This window comes from Marmota flaviventris, chromosome 1, assembly GCF_047511675.1.
Source record: "Marmota flaviventris isolate mMarFla1 chromosome 1, mMarFla1.hap1, whole genome shotgun sequence".
Classification (NCBI taxonomy): Eukaryota; Metazoa; Chordata; class Mammalia; order Rodentia; family Sciuridae; genus Marmota; species Marmota flaviventris.
Genome location: NC_092498.1, coordinates 149,373,731 through 149,392,142, shown reverse-complemented (window position 1 = coordinate 149,392,142; position 18,412 = coordinate 149,373,731).

Here is an 18,412-nt window from a genome sequence, read left to right as displayed (position 1 = left end):
ACTGTGTATTCACTGCGGGCAGTGCTGGGTGTGAAGTGGGAGAGGGATGGTATCCAGAGACAGAGAAGATGTGAAGACCCTGGCAACAGCACGGCATGGGGGTGGGGGTGGAGAACATCTGCTGGGCTGATGTCCCCTGGTCCACCTGCCACTCTCATCACCAGCCGCTGTCTCTCCTGGGGCAACTTGCCACAGTATGAAGCACCCCCATTTGGGAATCAGGTAGACCTGGTTCAAATCCTGACTCTGCTCCTTCCTAGCTGGGACCCCTTCGAGGTTGCCTGTCCAAGCCACACTCACCTCATGTGGGATCACTGTGAGAAGTGGACATTGATGGACACTGAGAAGCTGCCCGGTGAAGGACAACTCCGAAGACGAGGATGGTGAGGACTATGACAGCCACTCAGCAGAAGGACCGCTGATCCTAGTCCAGCTCAGCCACCATGTGCTGTGTGACCTCAGGTAATTCCTGCCCTCTCTGGGCTGTTCAGTTAGTTCCATTTGTCATATTATGGGAGACTTTTGGGCTCCATAACGAGGATAGAGTCGTGGGGTCAGAGCAGTTTCAACGACAGTGGCTCTTTGTGATCCTTCTGTGGAATTAGTGTTTCCTTAAAATCCTCTCTGAAGAGATGCTTCTGCTAAAAAGAAGCAGAGGGAGGGGGAAGGATTAGAGGAGGAGCAGGAGGGGACGGGGACTTGAAGACCCATGGATCCTATTTCTTGGTTGCTTCCGGTCATTCTCAGCTTCTGAGCTGACCTCCCACTGACGGCCCTGTGCTACCTGCAGCCGGCGGATGGATCCTTCCAGTCACTTGAATTTTCATTTCCCTAACTTCTGGGGAGTCTGGGCCTCCTTTCCTGAATTGCTGGCCATTTGCATTTCTTCCATAACTTCCTCTTTTTTCTTCATTTTTCCACTGGGTCACTTGTGTCTTGTCTTGGTCAATGTGAGAGAGAGAGAGAGAGAGCCCTTTAATATCGTCTGGCATTATCCTAATAGGGATAACAATAATATAGATTCTCACCCTTCACCTGAGTTCGCTGTTTCCCTCTGGGTTCTCATCTTACCCCTAATCATGGCACCTCCTGTGCTGCCATGTGAGCCAGCATTCGATGGCTCAATACCTGTGAGCACTGAGCAGAATTCCGGGTTGGTCGTTGCATGAGCGATTTCTGTTATTGACAGGCTTTGGAGTGTGAGCACGCGGTTCCGGGCCTCTTGGGACGTGTCAGGTGTGACGATCAGGCCAGGCGTGGACAGGAGGAAAGGAGAGGTGACACCGCTGCCTCGTGTCTGTCTTCTGGCAGGGCAGGCAGGAGGGCTGATGGCAGAGTGGGATCTCAGATGTTGGGTCGGATGACCTGTGGGGTTGACAGGGCTCCGTCACTAAAATCTGCACGAGTATTAGTCATATTTTGGAGGTCAGGAGCCATGGGCTACCCAAGAAGTCTGAAAAATTGATTTTCACAGGCAAGTCCTGCCAGGATCAGCGGAACCAGACTCCACCAAACACAGAGTCCAGGGGCCATGTACTGGCTATTCTGCTGGAAGACACCAGCATGAGCTGGTCCAGAGTTGTATCAGTCACACTCACTGTGGCGGTAATGCTGCGTAACAAAGCAACCTCCATCACATTGAAAACCAAGCGCTCAGTGGGTGTGTGCCTGGGTGGGCAGCAAGGCAGCTCTGTGGGTCCTGACTTGATTCACTCACGTGTCTAGGCTCAGTTGCCGGTCAACTTGGAGGACTGCATTCTACTTGTCCAGGTGCGAGCTCTTTTTTAAGTCTTGGGCCATGCCTGCTCAAATCTCCTTGGTCAAAGTGAGTTGGACTTGGCTTCCGCCAAGTTACAGTGGGGATGTGCTTCACTCACTTGGCCATGAACACGGGCACAGAGACGGATGGAGAATGGTGGCCACCACTGTAGGCCCCCCGCCATGGCCGGCCCAGCGGTACCTGTACCAAAGTCCTCCTCCCGCAAGGCTTTGCTCTCAGGCTATTTGCATGAAGAGCTCCTTATTAACTTTCTCTGGTGACAGGGACGTGGCCTCAGAGGGCAAGGCTCAAGTTACACAGATCATCAGGGCCCGGGTCCTCAGCCCTCCTGCGGGGCAGGCTCCACCGTCAGCCCCCTCCTCACAGTCTTTTCCTGGGTCTCTTTGAGATTTCTTGGTGAAATACTTTGTCCAGCCTGATATCCTTCCACGAGACCAGTGCCACCGCTGCGTGGGGATCTCTCCTGGCAGGGTCCCGTCATTGTGCATATTAATGACTGCGTTGGAGAATTATTAAAATCCAGATTTCTGGTCCTCAATCCTGAAGTCCGTTTTGAAGGGTCAGGAACCAGTGTTCAGCTGACCAGAGACCCACCCTGCTGGGCTTCAACAGGGTCCCCCTTTCTGCTGCCCACTGTGGGTGATGGGGACCAAGAGAGAAATGTCCAATCAAGGGAGTGGTTGACTCATGCAGATATCCAAGTCTTCATGGCAAGCGGCAGGGGTCAGAGCTGGGGTCAAATCCCATCTCCTGAGGCGGCCTGCCCTGCCCAGAGGAAGCACCCGCATGGCCGTCCACCCTCAATTTCCTCCAGTTATCCCTCCGCCTCCACCCAAGGAACCACTAACCTTGTGCAGAACTTCCCGGCTGTGTGTCCTTGGGCAAGTGACTTCCCCTCTCTGGGCGTCAAAGTCAGCTTATCTGTAACATGGGAATCCTGATATCCCGTGGCTCCCTCATATGGAACCCCCTCCCGGCGGCTGGGCCCAGGATGGGTTTCAGGGGAGCAGTAGCCTCCCCTCCCCCAGGACGCGCACAGAGCCAGTGCTGCGGCCACACCAGGTGTCTGGATGAGTTAATTATGGAAAATGAGGGCCAGATTCCTGCCCCCAGGAAACTCCCATTAAAGTCTGGACGGGGCCACACGGGGCTTTAATCATTTTCCAGGGGCTGGTGACATGATCCGTGGAGGAACCAATCGAAACAGGCAAATACGGCCGAGGCCGAGCCGGGGGCCTCCAGGAGGGGAGCTTGACCCAGTAAACCCTGAGCAGGGACGCGGTCTCCCGCCTCCAGACTTCTCTGCAAACAGGCTGGGGTCCCCCTCCCCGCACCCTGGATCCGCTCCTGGTCCAGTGGGACTTCGTAGCTCCTGCCATGAGGAAGTGGAGACCACCGCCCTAAAGCTGGCTCTGCTCTATGGAATACGGTGGGAGTGGCCGTGGGACAGGTGGCTCCCAGCTCGGGGGTCACGGCTGGGACACTGGAGAAGGAGCCCAGGCCAGCCTCCTGAAGGATAGGACACTTCGAGGAACAGCACCCAGTCCTCGGAGCCAAGGCCGTCGGAGACCCTCCAGGCAAGACAGCAGAGGTCATGCTGGGCTTTGCCAGGAGCCCTTATGAACTGTGGATGGAAGCCAAGCTATGGCAGTTCACAGCAATGACCTTCATCAGATGCCAGGTGTTTCTGTGGGTTCTCACTCTCTCCTAACAGAAGAGCATGCCCAGCTAGGAGCTGTTCCTTTAGCCTGGGCCCCAAATTAAGAAGACACATGGAGCAGACCCAAATCGGACCCAGAGATAAACTGAAGAGTAGCAACTATTTGTTGGAGGTCACTAAGACTTGGGGGTATTTGTTACACAGCTCTACCATAGCAATAGCTGACGAATACAAATACTCTGTTCCTGAAAATGCAAAGTATTTTCCTGAATTAGCATATTCAGTCTTCACAATAACCACAGAAAAGAGGTACTAATCAATCCTCTGCTGGTCGATGCATTCCTTTGCCCACCCTGACATTAGCAGAAGCCCAGCATGCTGCCCAGGACATAATATAGGCACAAAAAATATTTAGATGAATTAAAGTGAACATAGAAACATAGTACTTACTTGCTCTGTGACCAGTATCTGAGTAATAATAATGACCTACTGTATGCCAGGGAGTCAGACAGTCATTTACCTAAGAAATTATTTTGGCCAAAGTATCTGGAGAACCTGCTTCATTCTAGGCTTTGTTAACTGGTGCACATTCTGAGAAGGTCCAAAACAGGACCGTTCAGAGGGGACAGGCCGACACTGCTGGGGATTCACTGGGAGGTGACTGCAGGCAGGTAGGGAGTGGCTGGAGGAGGTGACCCCTGGGGGTGTGCCCTTGGGATCCCAGCAACCCAGGCCCCTTGTTCTCTCTCTCTGTCTGCCTCCCGAGCTGAGCTGCTTTCCTCCACCCCATCCTTCCGCCATGATGGTCCACCTCCTCTCAGGCCCAGAGCCATGGAGTCGGCCGACCATGGACTGAACCTGGGAAACCATGAGCCAAAAGAAACTTTTTATCTTCTAAGTAGTTCTCATTGGGTCTTTTAGTTAAAGTAACAGAAAACTGACCATCAACACACACACACACACACACACACAAGATAAAGATGCCTGGTGGTGACTTTGTTACCTTGATTTAGTCATCCCACAGTATAAATAACCCCACAAATTATTATATGGCAGGAAGATTTTTTTAAAAATTAGAAAAACCGAGGTATTGAAGGGACTAAATTTCTTGGCACGTGGCGAAGCTGGGATTTGAATCCTGTACCCCTTTGCAGAGGATCTTTACTTTTTCATTTTTAAAAAAAATTTTTTAAAGAGAGAGAGAGAGAGAATTTTAATATTTATTTTTTAGTTTTCGGCAGACGCAACATCTTTGTTTGTATGTGGTGCTGAGGATCGAACCCAGGCCGCACACATGCCAGGCGAGCGCGCTACCGCTTGAGCCACATCCCCAGCCCTGCAGAGGATCTTAACCAGTGGCCTCAACTTAGCAGTCAGCCTGGGGAGCCATGATCTGGGCCCCCCACTGGCTGTGGGATCTGGGTTTCCGCTGATGTCCACTGCACACCAGAGGAAAGGTCTCATCCCAACATGGCGTCATCCAGGATGGAAGCCACACACCTCATCTGATGTGTAGTCCTTTGCGCTTGGCCTTATCAGATGGAGAGGGTCCACAAGGGGACCTAGATGCTGGATGTCGTAGGCTGGACACACACACACACACACACACACACACACACAAAGGCCTGTGGGGGCTGGGGGTAGCTCGGTGAGAGAGCATTCGCCCAGCATGTGTGAGGCCCTGAGTCTCACCCGCAGCACACACAGAGCCAGCCCTAACCTAACCCTGTAGTATCTTGCCAATAATATTTTCCATTGATTTCCCATCAAAATGACAATATCTTTGCTATGTCAGCCCCTGACAGCCACCACACCATATCTTTGCTATGTTTAAAATATACCATTTCATCTGGTTTCCTTTCTTACCATGAACACTAGGAAGCTCACAATTACACCTGTGACTTGAATTGGTGGCTCTTTACCAATAGAGTTCTCACGAAGCTCAAGGATGGCACACAAGTCACCAAAATCACATGGGAAAGGAATGAGGACCCTGGAACCTGAGAGCAAAGGCCAACCCACGCCCCGTCCCTTCACCCATCCATCCCTCCAGGGCCCATTCGGCCAGTGTGTTGGTGATATTCCTACAGTGCCTGGGTCTGCCTGGGTTCAATCCCAGCTCCGTGCCGTGTAGCCCTGGAAGGCTCCCCAACATCTCCCAGCCTTTCTTTCTCCTGCTTTTAAAACGGGGACCGTGAAGCCAGCCACCTGGCTCGGCTTTCCTGGTGAAGACAACAAAATACACACAAACCACATTCAGGTGAACCCAGAGACGGAGTGCTGCCGACACACGGCAGACAGCAGGGTTATCAGTAGCACCACCTGTTCCCACACCCACTCATGCATTCAGTTAGTTATGCGAGGAGCATTTATGGAGCACCTACTGTGTACCGCTCCCTTGCTCTGTCTGTGTGTACGTATCCTAGTTCCGAGCCAGGCTCCCCTCTGGGGCCAGGAGGGCTTCCTAACGAGGTCCAGGACTCTACCTACAGGGGAGGTTCTCAGGGTCACCCTTGAGCATGGACAGTGGGGACAAAGTGAGTGTGTGGGGTCCGAACTCAAGAGGCACCAGCAGCCTGGCTTGTCTCCTGCAGGTATCCCCTAGGTCACTTGTCCTCAACCCCCATGGGACGAGGTGGATGAGGCAATACAGGCCCCTGGGAGCATCTGGCCCAGAGGGTCTGAGGGTCAGTCCCCGACCCCAAGGCAGCCCTATGGGACCAGCCGTCCTCTCCAGCAGTGCCCTGGACACGCGGTCCCCGACACTGTGAGCCATCGTGCCCCACCGTCTTGTTTCTCTTCTTCCAAAGCAGGTTTAACAGAGGAAAGGCCTGAGTCGGGGGGTGGGGACGCCTGGTTATTCTTAGAAGGTCGCCGGGTGGGGGGCTGGGGGGGTCCTCTGGGCTCCGCGGCCTCCAGGAGGAGCAGCCAGACGCGGTCCTCCCAGCCCTGGGCCTCGCCAAGTTTGGTTGGAAACTCTTCCTGCCCAGGCGGCTGGGAATGCGGGGAATGTGGGGTGGGTCCCTGAGCCCCTTCTCCGGAATTCCTCTGCCTGGTGCCAGCGTGGTCGAGTGACGGGGACCCTCCAGACAGCCAGGCCCCGGGAAGCAGGACCCCGAGTCCGGCCAGCCTGCGGTCGGTCCCCTTTCCTGCTGGCACACTTTGATTCCTGTGGCCGCTGCCCCCAGGAGGGCAGGAGGAGCCCCACGTTACTTGTCCTTGACACCAGGCAGGCAGGGCTCCCCCTCGCTGACGCTCTGTCTTCCAGAGGAGCCCAGTGCAGCTGAGACGGGCCTTGGGTTCCATCTGGGAGGTGAACAAGGCCACTCCCCGGGGCAGCAGCGGCCGCACAGGCCCCAGGGTCCCTGGTTTCCAATCCTGCCTCTGCCCCTGACAGGCTGCGTGGCGCTGAGTAGGTTCTTCAACACTGAATAGGTCCTCGGTTTCTGGACTGATCATAATCCACATGGCACAGCTGCCACCAGGGATGAGTGGATTCAATTCTTAGAGGCTTGCATACAGAAAGCGCTCCATAAATAGTGACCCATGAGTCTGGCATACAGAAGTGCTTAATAAATAGCAGCCATCATGGGTCCACGGGTACTGGTTGCTTTCCTTCCATCTGCGGGTCTGTTGGGAACACCAGATGGGAAGTTAGATGGATTCCACCGGGATCCGGATGTCCTCCTGACGGTACCTGCGGCCTGGACCTCGGCTTCCCTGTCTGTAAAATGGGCACAATCCCAGTGGCCACTTCACAGAGTGGCAACCTCGCAGGGTGCCACAGCACAATTCTGTCACCATGCCCATCCACCCAGTCATCAAACATCTGTGGAGCTCCAGGTGCCAGCCCTCCGGGAGAAACGCAGAGAACTGCTACCTCTCAGGGCTCACTTGAAGCACCCCAAGTCCCCTCAAGAAAGGGATTTTGTTTCCAGGAGGAAGAAGAGTGGAAAGTGGGAAGGCAGAAATGCCCGAGTTCACGAGGCTCAGCTGGAGAGGAGGGCGGCCGGGGTCCCACATGGTGTCAGGACCCAGTGCCCCTGCCCAGTCTCTCTGAGGACAGGGGGGTCAGCTGGAGATGTGCCCCCTACTGAGAGGCCGTGGCTATTTCCAGACTTTAGTGATCAGCTTGGAACAACACCAGAGTGTGGCTCACAGAGCTTTCGGGGACAGTGCCCCTGGGGCCCATCAGCCTGGGAGGTCCCCCGGGGAGCAGACGCAGCCTCAGTTATAAAGGAGGGAAACTGCCCACCATATGGGCCTCCCCACCCCACCCAGAGAGTTGTGCAGGCCCCTGAGCCCGAGGCCCTGACAGTCCTGCAGTGGGAACCCCTTGGCCCTACTGGACTGGGTTTCCCTCAACACGAGCCCTGCTCTGCAGTGCGGTCAGGCTGCGGGCCTTGCTCCCGGGGCGCGGGGCACCTTTGGGTGGGAGGAGGTGGACAGTGGGGGACAAAGCCCTCTTGTCTCCCCCCACCCGGCTCCCTCTCCTCGGGGTGGCCCTGGCCTTGCCGCGCGCCCTTCCTCGACTGGGTCAGCTCCCAGAATCGAGGCGCACCCCTGATGTGCAGAACAGGCGCTTCCAGGACGGGGCCGGGGCCGGGGCTCAGCGGTGGAGGGCTCGCCCAGTGCGCGCGAGGCCGTGGGTTCGATCCTCAGCACCACATAAAAATGAAGACACAAAATAAAGGATTGTGTCCAGCTACAACTAAAAACAGGAAGAACAGGAGCTTCCAAACTCCCTGGGCTCCCTGGAGAAACCAACTGGGGGGCTGAGGTCCAGAAACTGGGGGAATGCGATGCATCCTAAGAACCATTAGGTGGGGGAAATGGAAGAAAATAATTCGGAGGGTTATTTGAGCGCCAGACCCCCAAGGCTATAAACAGGATGTCTGAACCAATTTCCAGCAGGAAGGTCGCCATCTGCAATTGAAACGTGGCCAGTTGCCTGTTGTGCTCGGTGAGGTTTGGATGCCACCAATTACCAGCGCGCCTGCGCGTGCGCCTGAAGCTCTCCAAGAGCGCGCCCGGCCCCGCCCTCGGGCTGGACTGGCCTGCGACCTGGGAACCCGCCCAGGGCAGGCAGATCCTTCGAGGACACGGAGGAGCCTTCTGGTGCACAGTGAGGGCCTTCTTCCTCTTTGGGGAAAAATATAAGCAGAACTGAACACACCCGGCTCCCTTCGCCAAGTGCAGTGGTTCAGCCCCGAAGAAACGAGTCATTGACACACCAGGCCAGGGCTGGGATCGCCACCAAACCCCAAGCTGGCCCAGTGCCGTTTGTGAACGCGGCTGGTCCTACTTGGGGGTTGGGCAGGTACCCGGAGATGGGCACGTTCTGCTGGAGATCAGCATCGCTTAAGCCTCCGGGGGTGGGCGCGCATCTAGAGGGCTCATTGTGTGGCCGGGGGACAGCTCCAAAAGCTGGCAGTGAGGTGAGCATGCGCGTCCTTCTCCTGGTGGGACCCCTTCTGCTGGGCAGAGGAAGGTGGGATGTCACCCAGCTGCACGAAGGAGGCTGAACTTGGAGTGGCTGCCAGGGACCCGGCTTCCCAAACTCAAAAATGTGCAGGAGCCACCCGGGAACCTTTGATAAAATGCAAATTCTGACCCAGGAGTCTAAGGCGGAGCTGCATTCCCAGCAAGCTCCTGGGTGAGGCCAAGGCCTTAGGGTCACGCGTGGACAGCCAGGCTGCAGACAGCAGGCCCTTGCACACGATGTCCTATACCAGGGCAGTGTTCCGGAGCCCAGCAGCCTGGTGGCCTCGTGTGCCTTTGGGGTATTGGAATGCAGCAAGTGAGGCTAAGGAACTGAATTATTTTTGAGAAGTGCTTTATTTTTTCAAATGCTTTGAAGAATAAGGTTTTTTGTTTCTTTTTTTTCAGGAAATCTCAAGAGGATATCATATCTGAGTTATGATATCTCATTTTGTAGAAGCATAAACTTAGAAACTGGCATCGGAAGGCTTATCAAAGCTTTGAAATAAACATGGAACGGAAAGGAATACATACATACATACATATTCTCGATATACATGTATATGTATGCATATTTATGTTTTTATATATAATACATACATACATATATATATATTCTAGAATTCTACATGGAAGTTCAACATTAACTTTCAAGTAGTTTTTGAGCACAAATTAAATTTTCCCCTTGAAAAAGCAAGTTAAAATTCAAACATGGACAAAGAGTCTCAGATTATTTAAAGTAAAATGTTCTTTTTGCCCCCAGCTTTATTGAGATGCTATTAACAAATAAAGGTCATACATATTTTTAAAGTATACAATATACCGGACCCAGGAGCACGTGCCTGTAATCCCAGTGGATCAGGAGGCTGAGGCAGGAGGATCACAAGTTTGAAGCCAGCCTCAGCAATGTAGCAAGATCCTAAGCAATTTAGCAAGACCCTGTCTCCAAAATTAAAAAACAAATGAATAAAAAGAACTGGTGATGAGGCTTAATCCCTGGTACCAAAATATGAACAAAAACCTAACTAACTAAATAAATAAATAAATTAGATGATGTTCTGATATACATGTATGTAAATATTGTGAAATGATCATCACAACCAAGCTAATTAATATCTCCATCGCCTTAAATAGGTATAATTTTTTTTTCTTTTTTAATAAAAAAGAAAAAAATTTTGGGGGGGGGATTGAACCCAGGGGTGCCTAACCACTGAGCCACCTAACCACTGAACCAAGCAAACAACCCAGTGAAAAATAGGCAAGGATTTGAAAAGAATTTGGTTGATTTTGGGAGGGGGGGATTTACAAGGGTTGAATTCAGGGTTGCCTAACCACGGAGCCACATCCCCAGCCCTGGTTCATATTTTATTTAGAGTCAGGGTCTCACTGAGTTGCTTAGGGCCTTGCTAAGCTGCTGAGGCTGGCTTTGAATTTGTGATCCTCCTGCCTCAGCCTCCTGAGCTGCTGGAATTACAGGTGTGTGCCACAATGCCCAGGTGTAGTGAAAAATTTTAAGAGCCACTCCTCTTATTTTACATGTATGATAGAGTAGAATTAACTACAGTCACTAGACTGTGCATGAACTTGCTCATCCCACATAACCTGAAACCATACCTTTGAGAAACCTCTCCCTATTTCCCCACCCTCCTGCCCCCGTGAAGCCCCCAATCTGTGCTTCAATGAGCTGGACTTGTTTAGATTCCACTTCTAAGTGAGGTCATGCAAGCTTTGTCTTTCTGGGCCTGGCTTATTTCAGTTAGCATCAACTCCAACTTCATACATGTTGTTGGAAATGACAGGACGTCCTTCTTTTTGAAGGCTGAATAATATTCCATGGTATATGTATCCATCATTTTCTGTATCCATTCAGCCACCGATGGGTGGGTCAGTATCTTGGCTATTGTATACAATTTTGCAACAAACTTGGAAGTCTGTTTCTCCACCCCCCAAAACTCCTGTGAAGACACTGGTTTAATTTGCTTTGCATATATACCCAGAAAGGCCATTGCTGGATCATAGAGTAGCTTATTTTAAATTTTTTAAAAAATTTATTCTTAAGCTTTAGATGGACACGATATCTTTATTTTATATTTAGGTGGTGCTGAGGATCGAACCCAGTGCCTCGTGCATGCTAGGTGAGCGCTCTACCACCGAGCCACAACCCCAGTCCCTCTATTTTTAATTTCTTGAGGTACCTCCATACGGTTTTCTGCAATGTCACCCCCACCAACGGTGTAGAAGAGTTCCCTATTCTCAGCCTCCTCAGCAGCACTTGAAGGGATATCCCACGGTGGTTTTGATTTGCATTTCCCTGCTGATTAATGATCGAGTACCTTTCCCTAAGTTTCTTGGCCATTTCTATGTCTTCTTTGAAGAAATGTCTTTTCGAATTCTTGCCCGTTTTTCGCTGGGTTATTTGCTTGGTTCGAATTGTCCATTTTGCTTAATGTGAGTTATCTTGATTTAACGAGGCCCTGGTGACTAGTGGCTACTGCTTTGGAAAGCACAGCCCTGGGCTGTAGCTGGCTCTTGTGCCCCCATCACTTACTATAGACCCTGGTCCTTTCTGGCTCATTAATAAATATTTACTGGTGACCCTGAGACCTAAAATAATTGGAAAAGGGAGTTTTAAATCATGTTTGTGAGACTCCTATGTTGTCAGCTTCTAAAAGCCTCTGGAACTGCCAGAGACCTATCCATTGGCATCTGGATCCTATCAAAAGGCATCATGAGGATGATAACTGGTTGCCTTCTGGTCTCCCTGGCCCTGTTGCATTATGGAGGTGGAAGTTTCGAGAAACCAAAAAAACCCCAAGCAGGCTGAGCAGGAGTTTTTGGGGGTGGAGAAACAGAAGGAAGGAAGTCGTGTTCCAGGGGGAGGCGTGGCATATGCAAAGGGCCGGGGGCGACTCACAGGGCTGTGGGGGAGGCTGTGATGGAGGTTGGAGCGCGTGGTGGGACCAGAGCAGGAGGCGAAGCTGAGGCCAAGCTTCTGAGGGCCGGGGGCACTGATGTGAGGAGCCTGGGCTCTCGCCCCTGGGTGCCACCGGGAGGCCACTGGGAGGCTTAGCTAGACCTGTGAGCGCTCCACCCAGCCATGGCCAGGTCTGGAGAGTGGGCGGGATGGGAGGGAGGCCGAGTGCGGAGGACCGTGTGTCCTCCGTGTCTTTAAGGAGCTCCTGCTTCAGAGGTGGAGGTAGCACACCAAGCTCTGTCCCGGGTACCCAGGTGCTCCCTCTGGTCTCAAGGTCAGGCCGTGGCCAGACCCGGTCCCAGCCCTGTGACAAAGGACAGGTGACCTCACTTTCCTGAGCCTCAGTTTCCCCATTGGAACCTTGCACTAGTGAGTTGGCAACCCCGAGCCTAGATCTCAGCCGATGTCCCCGTGGTCACCCGTGGGCAGTGACTCCTCGGTGTATTTACATGGAAAAGGGCCGAGTAGTGACGACATAGGGACAAAATGACACTCCAAAGCCTGAGGCTTCTCGGAGCGGCTCTGTAACCGGGTCAGGCCACCTCCGGGGACTCCAGGGTGACGTCCCCTCCCGGGGGCCTCGTGGGTCTGAATTGGAACCTGCTGGAAGAGGCTGAATTCTCAGGGCGGGTCCCCGAAGGTCAGCCCCGCTGCCATTTAGGATGCATCCGGAAGTGACCCGTGAGCCAGGCCCCCAGAGCCACGTGTCCCAGTGGAAAGTCCCCAGGTGGAGCCAGGGCAGCCTGGGCCTGCAGCCTTCCATGTCCACAAGTTTGAGAAAGTCACCTCCCCTCTCTGGGCCCGGGGACTCCATCTGCAGGGTGGGGACAGGACCCCCCACAGGGGGCTGTCTGGGGATCCAGTGCACAAATGCCAGTCACCTGGGGTCCCGCGGCCACCGTTTCCGCTTGGGGTCAGGTCCCCACAGCGTCGTCGTGAAGTGCTGGCCATACACAGAGAAGAAGATGTGGATCCTGTCCCAGGGGAAGGCTGGCCCTCCAGAAGCTACTGACGGTAAGGACCGTCCCTTTACCGTCGGGGAGGGCGGGTCCTCTCAGTCCGAGGAGTGACCCTGAAGGTGTAAGCAGGATCGTTCCACGGAGTCAGGATACACCTTGGGATAAGGGTCCTGTCTTGGACAGGCGAGCGCAGAGGGGCCATTTGGAAGGCTCGCCAGTCCATAAATACTAACTGAGCATCTACTAAGTGCCAAGTCAGATCAGACAGCGTGTTCTCTTACGGAGCCGAGCAGCAAATCATCACCACAGGCTCTTAAGAGCCACCGCACTCCCCGGCCCTCCTGTCACCTTACAGGATAAACCGATGCTCCTTTGGTCTTCTATAAAAACCGCTGACTGATCCCGTGGTCCGCTGAGGACCAGCAGGCTGAGCCACCGTTTCGTCCCTCCGTCCCTCTCCTTCCTCCTCTTCCCTCCCAGTGCCACACCTGCGTGGTGGGCTCAGGTCCCTCCCAGTCCCCTCCCCTTCCCTTTCTCTCTCACCTCCACGGAGGCCTCTGCCCCTAGCCTCCTGCAGGTCCAGTTCCATCCAGGTGCCTCTTTGCCGGGGCCTGGGTTGCTGGAGCCTCCTACAGAGGTGAGGTCCACACTGAGGCTGGACTCCCAAGTAGCCCTGGGAAGAGAGCGACCCGTCCTCCTGGGAGAAGGAGTTAAAAAATAAGCGATTCCACTTGGTCGCTCACTCTCGGGGGGCTCCTCTGACCCCCGAGCCTCAGTTCCCTCAGCACAGTGACAGCCGCTCTGCCCGGAGCTGCTGGACCCTTGGGAATTAAATGAGATGATCCAGGCTCAGTGTGGCTCAGGGCTGAATGTCTCCTTGCAAAGGCCCTGGGGCCGCCGCGGGGCAGGCAGGACTGGGGGACGTGATCGCTGCCTGGAGCCCCTCTGCGGTCCTGCTGCCTCACCTCTCGGTGGTCCCCACACCCCCTCCCAGGGCTCCTCATGGAGAAATGAGACCCCAGGGGGACCGGCCTCCATCCTCTGTGTTCCCAGCCTAAGGGACTGTCTTGCAGATATTTTGGCGACGATGTGCGGTGTCACCATGGCAGGTTGACCATTCATTATCTGGGTCACTGGATCCCCGGGGACCTGCCAAATCAGATAATTTGGGAGGTTCGCCTTTCTCTGTCTCTCTGGATCACATGTCCCGGGTCATGACCCTCGTCCCCACCTGGCCTGGCTCGGTGGCGACAGTCCCCTTCCTGGGTGAGCCCGAAATGGAAGCTGGTTTCGGGCAGGAGGCTGAAGGTCGAGCGCAGGAGGGACCGCCCATCCGCCCCCCCAGCTGGCTGGCCCAGGGTGGCCGTGGGACAGCTCTGAGTCCTGAAGGCAGTGTTTTCAAAACCCTTTTCCTGAAGTCCAACATGTGGACGAAGAATAAGGGTTCAGCCAGGGACAGGCCACACCCTGCCCCAGGTCCACCACAGGAGCATTCCCGGCCCCCCTAAAATACCCTGTCCTTCGGTCACCCCTTCCTCCGACCCCCGCAGCATGGACACTGTTGCAATCTGGGGGTTTACATAGATGGCAGTGGCCGCCCGCCCGCTCGGCCTTGGGCCTGGCCTCTGTGAGCAGCACGTGCATGACGTTCACCTCAGCGTCACGGTAGCCACGATCCACTCCTTCCTCCTGCTGGGCGGTCTCCTGTGGAAAGAATGCGACACTCCTTGTCACCTTCCCTGAGGACACTCGGGTGGCCTCCAGGTGGGGCTGGGCACGGAGCCCATGAGGTGTGCACTTGGGGACACGGATGAGTGTCCGTGCTGACAGCAAAGCTCTGGCTATTGAGAGATGTCCCCGAGGGCTGGGGATGGGGCGGGTGGCCGTGAACCTGACCAGCATGGACGAGGCCCTGGGCTCCGTCCCCTGCCTCCGGGTCCCCCTGTGGTCGGCCGGGGCTTCTGCAGGGTTTTGGGGGAAGAGCCTTGAAGACCCAGAGACGCTCTCAGACCCTCTCACATGACCTTGGACACCTCACCCGCCCCAGCCAGGCTCAGGGCTTGCACCTGCCAAGAAGGGTCCGAAACGGGTGACCTCAGACGTTTCCAGTTGTCAAGTGATTCAGACTGCTGTTGGCGACCCAGCGCGATGTTATTCAATAGCCACCGCGTGGCCACAGAGGACGTGGCCTCCAGCAATTCCTAGACCCAATCTCATTTAATTCTTCCAACAGGCAACGTTGGAAAGGAGTGGTTGTGTTGAGACCACTGTGGCTCAGAGAGGTTAAGTTCCTGACTCGAAGACACACAGCCGGCAGCCATCACAACAGGGGTCGGAGGAGCGAGGCGTGTTCTGTTCTGCACCCTCCACGGCTGCCTCGTTCTTTTTTATTTTTAAATGAAATATTCCAGGCATTCAGAAGCGTGCAGAGAACGATATGATGAATGTCTACGAATCTACCCAACCGTCTGGGCAACAGAACACTAAAAATAGCCTGAGGCTCCGCGGGCTCCCTGTCCCCCTTCCCCCCCAGGGCAGTCTCTCTCCCTGAAGAACCTGCTGACCTCACCCCCCGGCACGTGTCCACCATCTTCCAATAGACGTAACTGCACCCATAAAAACCTGCTGGGTTGCTCTTGGGGTGTTTGAACTTTATTCAGGGGTGTCACCCTTTGCAGAGCGGTTGTCCCCCCAGACCCCACACTGTGTTTTTTGGTGTTCATTTCCCCTTTGGAGTCGATGCACCCATTTTCTCATGGACAGGCATTTAGTCTTTCCAGATTTTCACTGTGGGGAAGTGCTGCGTGGATGCTCCCTGTGCTGATTTTTTGGGCGGGGAGACACTAGGGATTGAACTCAGGGGCCCTCGACCCCTGAGCCCCATCCCCAGCCTATTTTGTATTTGATTTAGAGACAGGGCCTCACTGAGTTGCTTAGGCCTCGCCTTTGCTGAGGCTGGCTTTGAACTCGCGATCCTCCTGCTTTAGCCTCCCGAGCCGCTGGGATGACAGGCGTGTGCCACCGTGCCCAGCTGTATTAAAATTTTGATGGACAAGCTGTCCTCACCATACCAGGAGCTGTGGTCTCAATGTCCTTTCCAAGTGCATTTGTCAAAATTCTTAAGGAAGGGTTTGAGGAGGGGGCCCTTGAAGGGTGGCTGGGTCAGGAGGGTGGAGCCCCCACAATTGAGACCAGTGGCCTTATACTAGAGACCCCAGAGAGCTGGCCAGCCCCTGGCACCATGCAAGGAGGTCAAGTGAAGGCCCTTCCTACATGTTGAATCTTCCAGAGTCTTGATCTTTGACTTCCAGGCTCCAGAACAGTGAGAGAGAAATTTCTGCTGTTTATCAGCTGTGCAGTTCATGGTGTTTTGTTACAGCAGCGCGCAGAAACTAAGACACTTGTGTATCTGTGATAATACTGCACAGTTTAATTTGTTCATCAGTTTTTTTTTCCCTGAGCGTCTATTATGTCCTAAGTCTATGCTGGGTGCTGGGGACAGAGAAACTGATCTCTGAGAGACCCAGCTCTGGATTTCTAGGAGTTCAGATGGGGGACCAAACCCCAACCTTGGACAGAGGGGGGTTGGGGTACTTAGGACTCACAGGAGGCCTGTGCACACAGGTGCTTGTCACTTAATCTGCACAAAAGCCTCATAAGGTCACAACTATCACTCTCTCTACTTTTTAAAAGATGAAGCTCAGAGAGGTTAAGTAATTTACCCAAGGCCACCCAGCTAGGAGGTAGCAGACCAGAGCTTCATCCCATGTCCTCCGTCCTTGGCAGGGTGGCCTGACATATCTGAACACCACCGTCAGAAGGAAGTTACTTAGCACCCGGCCAGCCCACTCACTACCCGCCCATTCTCTCCTTCTGCTTTAGCTCCTGGGGAAATCAGAGCAAATTCTATTTTTAGACACTGTGGTTGAAATGGTGGTGACGGCCGGGTTAGTGACAAGTTCTAGGGACCCAGCTCAGAGGTGGTGCCTGCTCTGAACCCTTGGGAACTCCCTGATATCACCTCGTTTGGATCTTCATAATTTATTTCAAAATTCACTTTCTTTCTTCTCCTGGCTTCACAAGTCCCGCCGTGGATGTTTGGCCAGAAACGATAAAACACTGAGCTGACCTCAGAGCTGGAGAGAAGGCGGGGTCCTCGCAGAAACCTGGACCCTGGCCTCGGCACAAGTTAGAATTTGTCCTCGATGAAGTCACTGATTGATTGACGTGTGTGTGTGTGTGTGTGTGTGTGTGTGTGTGTAACTCCTGCAACTGTACTGCCCACGTTTTATAGATAATCCTAATCTTTCAAAGACCAACAATGGGGTCAAACAAGGATTGTGGGTGCCCTGGCAACCCCAAGTCTGAGGCAGAAAGAGGAAGAACAGAAGGAGAGCTGGGCAGATGGTGGCGAGTGCAAGGCACAAACGCAGAGTGCTTACCAGGAGCCAGAACATGCACTATTGAATCCATTCCATTCCCTGTCAACACGGCAGGGGATCTTGATTCCCATTCTATAGATTAGGAAAACAAGACCAGAGAGGTTAAGCAACCTACCTCAGGGCACTCAGCTCATAACTATGGGCTTCCAGTGGCAAAATGGAACCCATCAAAATGCAGGACTAATTAGATTTGAATTCCAGGTAAATAATGAAAAAGAAATTAGTACAGGAATGCCCCATGTGCACCAGAGTAGCACTAAAATGGCAACCTAACCTGGCCTACTGTTCTTACCTGCAATCGTCCCCAAGGTGCAAGGTCCATTCTCCTCATTATTTCTCAGACATCCCTTTCCTGTAGGATTATAGCCAGCTGATGGGCTTCGAGCAGGCCCCGAGCGTTACAGCCCATAATCACCAGTCACCTATCAGGTACATACTGTCACTGTTCCCACTTTGGGGATGAGGAAACTGAGGCTCATCATGGTGACATAGGCTCCTTCCCCAGAGATTCCCCCAGAATCCCTTCCAGGTGGATGGCATTACCATCACCCCTTTACAGAGGAAGATACAGAGGTTCAGAGGAGTGCTGCTCCTTGCTCAAGGTCATAGAGCTTGCAAGGCAACAGGCTCAGAGAGGGTGAGTGATCAGCCAGAGGTCACACAGCTAAAAACTGAAACAGCCAACGGAACACCAATAAACAAAACTGCCCGTTATTGGGTGTTGACAGTTTACCAAGCACCAGCGCCAGGGCCCGGGGGTGGAGGGGGGAGGAGGAGGAGCAGAAGCGGTGGCAGCAGCAGCAGCCGCAGCCGCAAATGCTCTGCCATTTATGGAGCGCTTCCTCCATGCCAGGCGCTTCGGCCCTTCGCGTAATCATCTCGGTTAATTCTCCCCACAACCCTGCGACCTGGGTCTCGAGCCCATTTTGCGGACGGGGAAACTGAGGCGGGAGGCTGCGGGCGCTCCGGGCTGCCCCGGGCGGGAGGCCGGTGGCACTCAAGGAGTTAACGCGACAGCGCGGTGGCTCCGTGCGAGCAGCGAGCAGCGGAGCGCCGGGCTGGGGCGCGCGGCTGGCGGCGGCGCGGGGTCCCGGGAGCCGGGGAGCCGAGCGCGGA